Raw genomic sequence first — 15,180 nt, 5'->3', positions numbered from 1 at the left:
ACGTTTTAAAGGAGAGCCTATTCCCATGGTTTATTATTGCAATAAAAAATTTGAATTCAAGGCGAAAGAAGCTGAAGGTAAATTTTATGTGGAAGAACAGTTAGTCTGTTCTAGGGTGGATTCACCAAGGGAACCTTTGCATCATCCTAAACCTAAATAGTTCAGAGTAGGTTATACTTGGTGATAATGTTTCCAATTTTTTGCAATCCGTGTGTTCGCAATTTCTTGACATTTTTCTGGGAAAGTAGGTATGTCACAGGGTTTTCAGTATAGGATTATATTTAAAAATTATTATTCACCGGTTTCATATAAAGTGAGAAATGTACCTTTCCATGTCAACGATGAAGTAAAACTGGAGTTGGATAAATTGTTGGAATGAGGGATTATTGAAAGCATTGAAGCCAGTGAATGGTTTGATCCCTTGGTAGTGGCATCCAAGGCCAATGGTTGGTCAGACTTTGCATTGACCTCTACAACGTACATGCTAACATCTTAGTTGGCAAATTTATCTTACCTAAAAACAGTGAAATGCTAGGGAGTCAATTGGTTTACCACTTTTGATCTTACTGCAGCGTATCATCAAATTCCCCTACTTTCTAAGAGTAAAGACCGCACTGCATTTATTATGACTTTTGGTTGCTACCAGTATAGTTGCTTGCCTTATGACCTTGCGTCTGCTGCTACTGTCTTTCAGTAGTTGATGTATCAGTTATTCAAAGACCAAGAGGGGGTGTCTTTTTCCAGTATAACAATATAATTATGGGCAGGAACTGAGATGAATATGATTTAAGGCTCTTGATTGTCCTTAACATAATTTGTTCTAAAAATCTTCCTGTAGAACTCGAGGAATGTACATTTGAAAACAGGAAGGGGTGGGAGCACACTGATTCACCGCCCAGCACAGTTCGCCCCTTAGCATTCTGGTCAATGCAGTTCATGGTACATGCTTACTTCAAATTTCACTGGAGTATTCCACCAAATCTGGTGCAGGTTAGTGCTGTAAATCTGTAGACACGTGTTTCTGGATACCATCCGTCATCAGTACAGATAAAAACAATTTTTATTTGGGGTTGCTGAGCAGGCTGCCACAATCTTTTCAGGTCTCAGTACCTCTCGCAGGCGCACAGGTGCATCTCCACAAGCTCATCAGCTCAATGGCTCAAGGGAGCTTTTTCAAACAGGAAGGGGTGAGAGCACACTGCTTCACCTCCCAGCACAGTTCGCCCCTTAGCATTCTGGTCAGTGCAGTTCATGGTACATGCTTACTTCAAATTTCACTGGAGTATTCCACCAAAGTTGGTGCAGGTTAGTGCTGTAAATCTGTACACACGTGTTTGTGGATACCATCCGTCATCAGTACAGATAAAAACACATTTTATTTGGGGTTGCTGAGCAGGCTGCCACAATCTTTTCAGGTCTCAGTACCTCTCACAGGCGCACAGGTGCATCTTCACAAGCTCGTCAGCACATTGGCTCAAGGGAGCATTTTCAAACAGGAAGGGGCGGGAGCACACTGCTTCACCTCCCAGCACAGTTCGCCGCTTAGCATTCTGGTCAATGCAGTTCATGGTACATGTTTACTTCAAATTTCACTGGAGTATTCCACCAAAGTTGGTGCAGGTTAGTGCTGTAAATCTGTAGACACGTGTTTCTGGATACCATCCATCATCAGTACAGATAAAAACACATTTTATTTGGAGTTGCTGAGCAGGCTGCCACAATCTTTTACATTTGCAGTAAAGTCTGTAATGTATTTGGGACATGAGATCAGAAAGAAGGGAATCTTTCCTAAGGAGGACCTTGTGGATGTCATTTGTGATGCTCCTTCTCCAAGCTCGAAAGGCAACATCAGATTTTGTTAGGGCTTGCTGAATGCTACTCAAAAATTGTAAAGGGTTTTTCACTAAAATATTAGAAATGAGACAGTTGTTGAAAAGATGTAACATATTTGTGTGGGGAGATATTCAAAAAAACTTGTTTTGAAAGTATAAAAAATTATATATGCAATGGTATTCCCATTGAAGAGTTTGACTCCAGGCATGTAACTATTGTCATCATGGAGGCCAGCGAAAAGTATCTTTTTGCTGTTCTGTCTCAAAAGATAATGCAGAACACACCCTATATTTTGCTGCATGTTGTCTTACCCCATCTGAAGAGAAATTCTCCACCATTGAAAAGGAAATATTAGTTTGTATTTGGGGAATGTTAATTCAGACAGTATGTCTGGATTCACAGTTTATTGTCTGCATGGATAAAAATCCTATCACCAAAGTAGTAACCACTGCAGGGCATAAAACAAATCTACACCTAGATTACCATATTTAACCCTACAGTTGTTAGATTACAATTACAGTTTTGAATATTTACCTGAGTAAAAAATAGAGTGTCTGACTACTTGAGTAGAACTATGTTACCAATTCAAACACATTCAAGAGGTGTGGCATGAGTACACTGTTGCTCTTGCTGACAAGTATGATTGTGATGGTATTTTCAGAGCTGATCTTAAAGGGGGGTACAAGATGGATCCTGTGTTGACTGAAGTACAAAGATGTATTAGGGAAGGGTTGCCTCCTGAAAGTAGTGTACTGGTGAAGTAAAACACTTTTGAGAAATTAGGAATTAACTTTTTTAGGGAGATTAAACATTTCTTATGGTAGGTGAGAAAGTTCTGTGCCAGAGTGCTTAAGGAGGAAAATCCAGGAGATTGTTCATAAAGAGTACTTGGGCATTATATAGAAAAAAAGAGTTACAGCTCAGCACCGGTAGCCTGTCATTGATATTGACACCAAAAGGATGGTGAGGAATTGCCAAGAATGTGTGTCTGATGATAAAATTATGGTCACGTTTAGACCCCCCTTGAGCTCATAAAATGTTGTGATAGACGATGAGAACATTTGATCATGAACTTTTGTGATCCTTCATGAACAAGAAGGGTACTGCATGCTATGTTGAAGTGTTTACTTGATCTGTTTACTAAGTGACAGAACTGTGGGTTTTAAGAGGCGTAGATTTGATAGCCTTAAATTAATTTCTAGGTGAAGTATTTTTCAGCGAGGGCATTCACAAATCTCTGTTGAGTGACAATTGTTTTTCCAGTACTTCATTGTACAGGATTAATATTATCTGGAGACATACATCACTTTATCATCCTGTTGGTAATGAAGCTGTGGAATGTTTTAATTGAGTCGTGATGGGCAGCATTCATATGACTATGACAAGTTGTAAAAATTGGGAAATTTAAATTAAGAAATTAATATGGGTATACCACAATTCTCCCACTGAGACTAGTCATAGTCCATTTGAGTTGCTAAGAATACACCCTTGCACAAGGGATAACCAGGTTTGGGTGAAGAAGTTGCAGTTCAATAATTGGTTTTTGGAAAAGGTGAAGGATAATATTGTGACGTCCCAGCTTTGTTACAAAGAACATAATGATTGGAAGCATGCTGTGGGAGATGTTAAGCCTAACATTGGTGATTGGGTAAGCGTGAACACACAGGGAAGCAGGATTAAGGGTTGCAGTAAGTCAAAAGGTCCTTTCTGGCTAAGTTAATTGATGGTGCAAGGTGGCACTTGAGCGAGTTAGCTAGTTGTAGTGACAGTTCCAGTGTGAATTTCGAAGACCTGGAAGTGGTAAGAAGGTAGGAATTGGCTACTAGCTACTGGACTGTGATGTCACAGAATCTAGAATTCCTGTGGAAACTAATGGAAGGGATTGTGGTAAATATTCTTTGCATGAAATTCCAATCATGTCAGGTCTTCTCAGTGAATAGAGACAGTAGGCAAAGAAGGAAGCGTGATGTCACTAAAGCTGGAAAGAGGGTACAAATTCCAGTACAAGGATTTTGTAGTGGGTAGTATATGTTAATAGTGGCTCTACCATGATGTTTACAAACCTAGCCATTGCTCTCACACAACACTCTTGTTCCTATATTTTACAGCAGTTGAGCTTAATTTATTGTATTCTATGTTTTTAATGTTCATTTTGATAACTGATTTAATGTCGGTGTTGTTAAGGGGAATGGTGTGTGGCATTGGAGCAGCACGCTCTAGACGTCACGGGGTTCCAAGTGCCTGTCATGGAATTTGATGACGTACGGGTGAAGAGAGAATCGGTTGGGCCAACTGATGCTATGCAGTGCTGGGGTCGGTAGGTAAAGGTATAACCTTTGTTGTGACTAGTGTGACATCTTTAAAGCAATTCTTGCTTTAAAAGATTTGCTCATCACTTCTACGATTTAGCTGCTGTAATTTAGGTTTTGCATATCTGTGTTGACAGAGGGACTCCCCACCAGATGTTCTGTTGTAGTATGTGTTTTGTATTTCTGTGTCCACTTCAGGAGCACTTAAGTCCTGCATCTGGAAGGAGCTGTGTCCCAAAGTCAGAAGCTGCAGGGGCTGATGTTCAGAGCAAGACAACAAGTAAGCACAGCGTAAAACAAATTGCAACCAGCTGGCAACACAGACGGGAAGAAGGGGGAGACTGAAAAAGTGAGAGGTAGCACAAGTAACATGCTCACTAAATGTACTGCAAGTCTCACTTCTTTTAGAACAATCTCACTTCTTAGTCTGCCTCGCCCATTTATAGGAGTTCCACACAAGGGAGCACAGTTACTCTCATTGGGTATGAGTCACATGCTTTGTTGGATATTCATCTCCATTCTGTGTGAGTCACAGGCCTGGGGCAAAAGTCTCAGTCCCTGGATGTGTCTCCTTGTTTGGAGCAAAATGCCTGTCACTGTGTGAGAGTTTTCTGTCCAGGTTTGGAGTCTCCCTCACTAGTCCTCACATCCAGAATAAAGTCTGGCAGATGAAGAACGGCAGGGCGATGGAGCACAGGAAACAACCCTCAAAACATAGCATGCACGAGAAATAAAAAATAAGAAGAAAAAAGAGAGAAGTTTTAAGGAGTTCGAAAGGCAAAGAGAACAATGCTGGCGGTACAGGGACAAGCCCAACAATTGTGACCAGGCTGCTGGGGAGCACAGGAAGCTGGGTTGGCAGGGAGCAGCAGAGGCTGAGCAAGTGACCACTCGCCTGTATTACCAGCAACTTGTACTGGGATATTTCGGTACACCATGTTGTCCGTATTTGATTATGCCTGTTTACTGGCCGCTAAGATAAATTTTTTCCTGTAAAAAGGTTTAAACCAGTAAATTTACATTTGCCTCGATTTCATTTTAATTTGGTTTATTGTGTGTTTGTATCTATTTAGAATTGCCATATGCAAGCCAAGGAGCAATGCTTTGTCAGCCCCGATGTCTCTACACTATAAAGAAAACTGGCTAGAAAAATGTATTTTTATGAAATGTGATAACCTCGCTTGTCATCGATAAAACTTGTATACACCATTAATACTGGTTGTCTAAAACAGCTAAATAAACATCCCATTATAAGAATGCCCACTTGAGATGTTAGCACTATTGTTCTAACTGGCAAAGTTCTTAATAGAGAGGGCGTGGGAGGTTCAGTGGAAGAAAGCAGTCTCACAACTTGCACTGAGACGAGGACATAATCAATTGACATTGTGCTCAAGATGCAAACACATCTCTAGAGTATGGAGATATATGTAAAAAGAGGCTTGGTTGTGGGAATGGTGGTGCAGGGCAGCACAGCTAGGTAACTGCCCTTACTCACAGGGAAAGGGCAGGAAGGCACTGTACTTACCCAATAATGTGCATTCCTGTCTGTTCTCCCTACACTGGTGCTGTTTCGGCAACCTAGCACCAATGCAGGCCTCTTGCACCATGGTGTACCATGGTGCAAAGGTGCCTGTGTTATACGCAGGATTGTTATAGTACAGTAAGGGGCTCCTTCCTGCGCAAAGACAATCCATGGAAGTGTTTTCCTCTTCATATGAGTGCTGCTGAAAATAAAGATATTTCTCCTCGTTACTCTTGGGAGGCGTATCTTTTCAGCTCATTCCCAGGTTTACCAGGTTTGGAATCTGGGAATGACATAACAAACCATGGGATTTGCATGGGAACACCTACGACAATGCCCATGGAATGCCTCCCTTATGCAGAGGAATGCAATGCAACGATTTGCACTAATCCTTTATTATGAAGCTATTAAAAGCCATGCAAAGTGACTTCGCACTGCTTCATAAATGTGACTTGGAGCGTTGCATCGTGCATGCACCACATTGTGTGGTTCAAGCATGATGCAAGGACCTCATACTAATGCCCAAAGTGTTTTGGGTTTGCGACGATGCCACATGCAACTGCAGAATGGGAGTCCTTTGCTACTCTAGAAAGACAATCAAATCTCTTTCCCAGACTGATCGATGCCTCGGTCCAGCAGCATTTTTTGAAAGCACTGGTTGATTTCAAAATATACTTATCTGGAAAAACTTAGGGGCACATCCGGGGCAACATTCAGAACTTCATTCTCGAATACTAACAGTGATACTATGAGGTTTAAATAACAACAACCTTATGCCATTTAGAACACCTGTGTGATTACAATGCCATTTTGTTTTATTTTATACATGGTGATCTTGTGATGAATAACTGAAGCATGCATACTCCCTACCAAAATGTATTATGGGCTAAACATTCTCCAAGCTACACGCATGTCTGGCCCAATGCTGATTAATCAAACAGATGTAGATATGGGCCTCAAATCCCAGTTTCCCCACTTATCTAAATTGTGTGACCCTTGGGAAATCATGTTGTCTCTTTCTACTTGTTCCCCTTAATGCAGATATTTAGGATCACCTAAAGTGATTCAGTTCATAACGTTCATTGTACAATTTTTTTTTATTTAGTTAAGGATTAATAGACTGAAGGAGAAGGGCTACTGGAAAAAAACATAATTGTGCGATTAAAGGATTTACTGCTTTATGCATTTACTGCACCTGACACATATTCCAAACCATGCCGTATAAATTACACATTTCAGCAAAAATGTTGTGTTGAGGTGAAATTGGTCAAAATGTAGATAGGTTAACAGGTCAGCTTTCTGTTGTTGACTGTGTGTTCAGGAATTCAACGTACAAATGAGGTGGACTCTTTGCCAAGACAACACTAATGTCCCTAATTGATGGACTCGAGAAAGATTTTGATTGCTACATAAAAAATAGTAGCATTTTTAAATGTTATTCAAATACCGGAATAAATTGTTATAATAGGTATTCAAATAGTTCTTATTACACTGTTCTCAAAATAAAGAAAAAAAACAGCCACCTTCCTTTTTTAAGGTCTATTGTTCTGCCTTTTTCAGTGCACACTAGTGAGACACTTAGGGGGCCATTAGTATGGCTGGCGGACTTTGTCTGCCCGCCATACCCCTGGGAAACAGGACCACCCGCTGAGGGTGCGGCAGTTCCGCACTCCCAATTAGGATGCGCCCGCCACACTGGCGGGTGCATTGCGCATTTGTAACATTGAGGCGGGCGGTGCTGAAAGCACTGCCCGCCGCAATGCCACAAAGGCAGGTTGTGCCTTTCAATGCACAATGGGACAGGCACAGCACGGTGCCTGCCACGTTGTACATTGAAATGCAGGGGGGTACCATAGGTACCCCCCATGTGCACCCCTCTACTCCCAGAGTCCCTGGGGGCCCGCAATGGGCCCCCACAAGCAATCCCTGCATACCTTTCCATGACGGCAAGCAATCCCTGCATACCTTTCCATGGCGGCAATGCCGCCATGGAAAGGCATGTTTCTGCCCCCATTGTAATATTTTGAAAAAAGGGTAGAGGTTTGCCTACAAGGGATTTTCTTTATCTAACATTTATAAGAGATATTTTCTCAAAGATATTTCTTAAGGTTACACCCTTATCAGTGGTGAACCACAGATTTAATCAAGACAGTCAATGTAAACATTTCAAGAAAATAGCAAATATTGAGTAACAATTCCAAAAGTGACACACGGGGCGAAAATATACTTCAAAATAAACATATATTTAATATATGATCAAGGTATTGGTCAGGGAAAAGAGGAATATATAGCAACTAAACATAGTTTGTAAGGTGACGTTAATGATTAAATCTGTTGTTCACCACTGATAAGGGTGTAACCTTAAGAAATATCTTTGAGAAAATATCTCTTATAAATGTTAGATAAACAAAATCCCTTGTAGGCAAACCTCTACCCTTTTTTTAAAACTTTATCGCCAAAGCCTCCAAGGGTTTATTGGGTTCCCACTCCTTTTTGAGATCCCATTGTAATATGACAGGCGGTGTTTAACAGACACCACCACCATATTGAACCCTTTTCCTCCCGGTTGACTTGTCGACTGGGCGGAAAAGCGGCGGACGGTCTTTCCGTCCGCCACGGACCCCCAGCCATCCTAATATGGCGGGTGGTCTTTGCTGCATGGATGTCCTTAGCCTCCTGGACCTAACGACGCACTCCGTCACTCTGGAAATGCATGGCTGCACCATATTTACAAGAATGTGGTGCAGCCTTGTGTTTCCCCCTGCGATGGCCCTAAATTTAACAACTTAGCGCCAATGCAGGCACTCTTGCACCAGAGTGCAAGGGTGTCTGTGTGCAAGGTAGAATTGGTTATGTGTAGGAAGGTGTCCCTTCCTGCACCTAAACAATCCTAAAATGCACATGGCAGCACACATGAAAAAAGCAAAAACGAGGAGAAATAATGCATTTCTCTTCGTTTTGCCAACTTAAGACCAGGATTTTCCATAAGGGGCAGTGTCAAATACAATGGGTGTTGCAGTGGAACGTCCACCACAACACCCGCTGCACGCCCCTTTCACGCTACGTTTGGCGTGAGAGGGTGCCTTATGTACAAGGCAGCATCAAGCCATGTTAAGTACATAAGGCAAGGCCCCTATCACCATGGGAACGCCACAGAAAGTGACGTTGCTGTGGCGATAGGGACTTGTACATATACCCCTTAAATGCTTAATGGCAAGGTTTTCTTCTAGTGCCCCTATTGTGGACATAGAGTAAAAACAAATCAGAAGAGATCTAAAACTACACATAAATACGCAGAATAAAAGAGGCACCCCTTTTATTTTGTGATGGGTGTACTTGCTGGCTTGCTTCTGGTGAGTACAACATTGCATTTTATAAACATACTATTTTATTCTGAGAGTTAAAAGGTACTGTGTTAATGTAATTGTATACCTGTACTTTCAGGTAAGTGAAAATTATTATGTGTTGGTGAATATCTTCGTAAAAGGGTTTTAACATCTATACTTTTTTCCTTAAACCTTTATATCTTGAATAATAGTAGGATCCTTTTATATCAATGTATGTTAAAGTGGCACCGCCTCAAAACGTGCCACATAATGCTGAGTAATTTTACTATAATTGGTACTTAATTTAGTCAATACTGCTCCATAATTTGGTCCTCCACCACTTAATTCCAGTGACCTTAACTACTCGCCCCTTTTCAAGTTCCCTAGTAATTTCAATTTGTACTTGATTGGGAGTTTGAACCAAAATCAGTATTATGACTTCTGTGGTAATTCTTGATTTCTTTCTCACTGATACCTTTCCTGGTAAAACTTTGTGGCATGCATGCTGGGAAAATATTGCACATTTTGGCCACATGTGCAAGGGGTTATTGCAATCACATATCCTCTGATTGGGTAAAATACAGGGGGGCAGATTTACAAGAAACTAACACAGCGTGGTGCCGCATGTCATTTTGCTGCGTCGCGCTGCGTTAGTTTCGAAGCACAGGGATGCAACATATTTACAACAATATGACACATCTCTGTGCGCACAAACTGCTTCCATGTGCCGCTGCAGGTACCCTTGCCCCATGGTGTATGGAAGCCTTCTGTCGTGGGGACATTGTTTTTGTACAGGCAGGGGCACCTTGCCGCACAAAAACAACCAATTGAGGTGATGTCCTCTTCCAATGTGTGATGTAGAATGCAGCCCGCATTGAAAGAGGAAAAAGACGAGGAGAAATGAAAATATTTCTCCTTGTTGCATCTCGCTACGCCACCCCTAGGGTGGAGTAGCATTTTGACGCATGTCCAGATTTACGACTTCTCGTAAATCTAGAAATGCATCAGTGGACATGGGTGTTGCGTGGGAACACCCACAGCAACACCCGGGTCACAACCCTAACACGCAAAGTGTTGCGTGAACAGGGGCGAAATTTACAAGCACAGGTTAAGTCACGCAGGGTAACTTTACCTGTGTTTGTAAATATCACTCAGCCGGCTGCAGCACCGGTGCGTCATGCAACTTGGAGAGACCAGGGGAACTCTCTGGAAAACGGGCAGTACTTACTACTTAGGGGCCGATTCCGATTTCAGCCGGGAGAGCTCCGAACCATGTTCGGAGCCCTTCTGACCGAATCGGTCAGTGCCGGCCGGATTCCTTTCTGACCGAGCCATTCCGATGGGCTCGGTCAGAAAGGAATCCGACTCGGATTTCCGGATTGCAGACGACAGGCTCGGAGAGCCTGTCAACAGTCCGGAAACCCCTCAGTACTCACCCAGTCGCCTCTTTACGACCGAGGGAGCACAATGACAGCTTTTCACTGCCTTTTCATGCCGGTGTGTCCGGCACAAAAAGGCAGTCAGAAGCTGTCTCTGGTGGCCCCCAGCAGGGCCTCCAATGGTGTGAGGCTGCCAGATGGCAGCCTGGGGGCACCTATGGTGCCCCTCCGTTGATCATTGCACCCGGTGGCAGGCACCTTGGGGTGCCGGCCACAGGGTGCAGGGATGAACTGCACCCCTGCGTTCAAAAATGTAGGCATGCATTCCGCTCGGAATGCATGCTTGCATTGTAAAGTATACGGATGCGACCAAACCCTGTTCGGTCGCATCATACTAGCAGGGCTGTAACCGACGACAGCAGGTCAGTCGGTTACAGCTCCTGGCCGATGTCGGACGGACTCAGGTCCGTCCGGCATTGGAATCGGCCCCTAAATGGGAGCGGCTTAATAAGAAAGGCAGGGTTTAGGAGGAACAGACACCCAGCCTCCAAATAGTAAGCCCATTGCTAATCACAAACTGCACTTCTAAGGTGTCTACTGCCAAAAAATGGACCAAAAACAGTAGTAAAAGTACTGCAGCTCCGACCTGGAGTATTCCCAAAGTTACACATGGCCAACACCGGCACCGCAACACCCTCCCCTAAAAGATAATGGAAGCAGTAACTTAAAATAGAACCCAAACGGAAATAATGACAAAATTAATCAAATATTTTGGACTTTTTACAAATACATATTAATTTAATTTAATATTACTAGATATATATAAATGAAATACATATTAATTTATAATAAAATATTGAAATAATGGTTTACATTTAAAAGTAAAAGTAAAATGTTCAGCTTTTTAAAACAAATTAAATTAATTTAAATTAATTCTGTACATAAGGGTATGTAATTGTTAATACATAATAAGTAAACATATACATTAAACTTTATGTTGCATTTTTTAAATACATTTTTAGAAAATAGTTTTAATTTTAATGAATGTATTTCAATAAATTAAAGATGTAATTACAATAGAAATATTAGTGCATTTAAAATAAGAAAATACATAAAATGTATTTATATTGCTATGTAGTAGAAAAATATTTTTACCAACTTTTCAACCATTGAATACATTTTAGACATTTTCCCTATACTTTACCTTAGGGAGATCTCTCCCCAAGTGTCAGAGACCTCTGCCGATATGTTAAAAGTTACTATTGACTATTAACTTATTTTTTAAATAATGTTTAATTAATTTAATTATAGTAAATGTACTTACAGTTTACAACAATACCACAAAAACTAAAATATGTGTATTTACTTTTGTATGTATTATAAATTATGCAAAGTTAGGTATTGAATTAATTTTAAAAAAACAGATTTCTTTGTAGATTTAAAAAAGCTTTAAAAATATGTTACCATAAAATAATCTTTATGTTTTATTCATATAATTTGTAACATGAAATTAAATGTATGTATATTTTTAAAGGGTGAAATAAATTAATTCATTTTAAGATTATTTGTTATGGGGATCCACTTTATGTCCCTGCCTCCATTTCTGTTCTATAGGTGTGTGCTGCAGAACCTCTAGTTGGCCTTGTCTTTGTCCTTTTACTGCCTTGTTGCTAAGTTTGAAATACCAAATACATACATACACACATACATGCATACAAACATGCATTCATGCATCCTACATGTGTGAAGCTCCAAGTTTTATTTGGCTATAGTAACATTACACTGGTAACTCTGACTCCACCACCTGCTTTTGAGGTGGACACTTGTGATTCTACACCTTGTAGTAAATGTATTCAAAAATAATGAATAGTCAAAAGCTGTACATTTACTACAAAGTATAAAACTAAGACTACATTTACATGTGTAGATTTACTCATGTGCCCAGTTACTTTGTTTATGCAGCCCAATGTGTCTTTCAATGGTAGGCCTCGTCCTTTAGCTCTTATCGCTTTTTCAGAGCCCAGGATCAGCTGTTGCCATGAATTCTAGTGATGTATGGTGTTTGGATGACATTACTTTTGTTGTGTATTTAGTCCATTGTGATTATATTTCCTGAATTACATTGGTAAGATCTCCTATTGGTTACAATCCTTTTCTTGTGTTCCAGAACAATGCTTCCCAAATTTTGTATAACAACAACCCAATTGTTAGAACAAACTTTCACAACCCACCTACCTTAAATTGGCATAAGGCTGCGAGATTGTTTAATGCAACTAAAGCATCATGTGCAGTGCATTGTTATTTACAGACAGCACATTTTCCAATGAAAAGGCAACTAAATTTGCAGAGATATACTGTTGTACTGATAAAACTGTTTGCACAGACATGATGTGTGGAAATAGGGCTTCTTTGAATATTTAATATTTGTGTATTACCAAGAAAAGTGTTTTGATTTGTCAAATCTCTGTTTGCAGAACAATTTAGAATTAGTGAAAAATGGGCCTCATTTTTGCTTCCCTAAATGCTGAATGCCTACAGTTCATTTACAGGTATTTACATTTTGCTGTGTGTTGCAAAAAACAGCTTCCTCCAGTATTTCCTTCTACTGTCCCTGTACTCCAGCAAGAGTTCCATAAAATTCACTTTAAAAACTCTTCTCACTTTGCGGCAAGATAAAGAAAAGTCGACATCAATCCTAAGGTTAAAAGAATAAGCAGCAATTTGTCAGAATAAATACCCTGACATTTTACCTCTGTCTTTGAAGCACCAGCAAATGTGAAAAGATGAATACAAAATGTAAAGGCATCTTTATTGATTGCTGTTTCACAACCCACCATAAATCGTCTGTTGCATCTTGCGTGGAGAGGGAAAAACCCCGGATTAAATAATGCACACTCAACTTTGCCGTTCGCTCAGGGAGGGTTTGAAGCGCCCAATCCAGAACTTTACTACTCAGTGCTCAGGCGCACTTTGCCGCATACTGGCTCGTACCTACGCCCTTGATGACTCACTTGGCGGTGGAGCAGGGGCTTATGGAGCCACTACCTCTTGTGTGATTCCTGGGTGTAGACGACAAAACAGCAGGCGGAAGAGATCCACTGTGGCTTGTACAAATAATGCGTGGCTCGCCATCACAAAAAGGTCCCAAGTTCCCATGCTATATTCCCCGCTACTCTCCCTGTTCGACCAACATAACCTACCAGTCACGCAAGAAGGGATTTTTAAACGCATGCTTCACAAATTAGGCATAAATTCTTGGGGAGACTTGTACCACCAGGGGCAGTTTAAAAGTGTGTCCTAATTCTTGTGCAACACAACCCCCACCATGGACCGATTCCTATATATACGCCTGAGACAAGCTGTTAAGGCTGCTACTCCTGCATTCCCAGAGGAACCTACCACACTGCTCCCATTGCACCAAACGTTACGGACATGGTCACCACATGCTGTATCCCGCATATATAAAGCGCCGTGGGGGCGGGCACACACAATACTCTGAAAATAAAACAGGGATGGGAAGCGGAACTGGGACATCCTATTACAGAGGAGGCCTGGAGATACAGTTGTCAACAAACTGAGCACATCACTGCTAGCAGCAGGTTCAGAATTATTCACTTGAAATTCCTCCACAGAATGTACTACATCCCGGTAAGATTGCACAGACTTCAATTGCGAGACAATGACAGATGTGACCGCTGTAAGCAGGAGGGAACGGGTTTCCTGCGCGTAGCATGGGAATGTAGGTCCATAGCGCAATACTGATCTGAAGTGGGGAAAGCCCTGGGAGACATGATAGGAGTGCAGCTTGATCTCACGCCAGAAATGGGTCTCCTGGGATACCTCCCATGACACAAAGGTCACGTTAAAAGATTTTTAGCAATTGGCCTACTCGTGGCCAAGTGCAAAATTGCTTGCAGATGGGAGAGGGACAGGGCGCCCAAAGTCAAGGAATGGTTGACAGACCTTACTTACTGTCAGGAGCAAAACAATATTTACGCTGAGTTACTACCCCCCCATTCACGACCCTGTGATGTCTGGGCACCACTCACTAGATATATACTCAGAGAAGCTGCAGTTGACACAGAGGGTTGAGCCGCACCATCCAAACCAACCACCAAATCGAGAAAAATGGGCCGCACGTTCAAGAGATTGAACACTAGTGGAGCTATAGTGCCATTCTGCCCACCGCACATGCCAATATCAACTGTTGTATGTTGGGTCTGATATATTTTAAATTCAATATATGTATTGTACTGATGTATTTATGCACTGCCAATGTAATGTCTACCTCACAGTGTAATTGTTGTGTTATTGTATCGAAAAATGCCAATGAACAAAGTTTAATAAATAAATAAATAAATACATCGGCTGTTGACCTACCAGTGTGTGGCGACACACAGTTTGGAAACACGGTTCAGCCCATTAAAGTACTCAATTTGATACAAATGTACTCATAACAGCAATGTCCTCTTCCATGCTTTCTCCCTGCTTCTTCCATGCTTTCAGGCCCTAGGTAATATTAAGGCAGGCAGCCCTTCAGGTCAACAAATCAGCCAACGATATGGCATCAGCTTCCCCACAGAGTGTCCAAGCCCATACTTAGAGATTCCCGCAGACCTGAATAGGATGGTACGTGACCTTTACCTCGCAGTTTTAACATCGGGGTTCTTTACATCACCGAAATGTTTTCAGTCTGTTACTGAGTAAAGTTTCCGACGATGGTGCCCCATTGGCTCCTCCATAGAAAAGCTTACTCAGTAAACATTTCAGTCTGCCCAACTCTGAATAGGGTAGTTGGGCAGCTGGTTCGA

The sequence above is a fragment of the Lissotriton helveticus genome, chromosome 3_1 (genome assembly GCF_964261635.1).
Source record: "Lissotriton helveticus chromosome 3_1, aLisHel1.1, whole genome shotgun sequence".
NCBI classification, from domain to species: Eukaryota; Metazoa; Chordata; class Amphibia; order Caudata; family Salamandridae; genus Lissotriton; species Lissotriton helveticus.
This window is presented reverse-complemented; position numbering follows the sequence as displayed.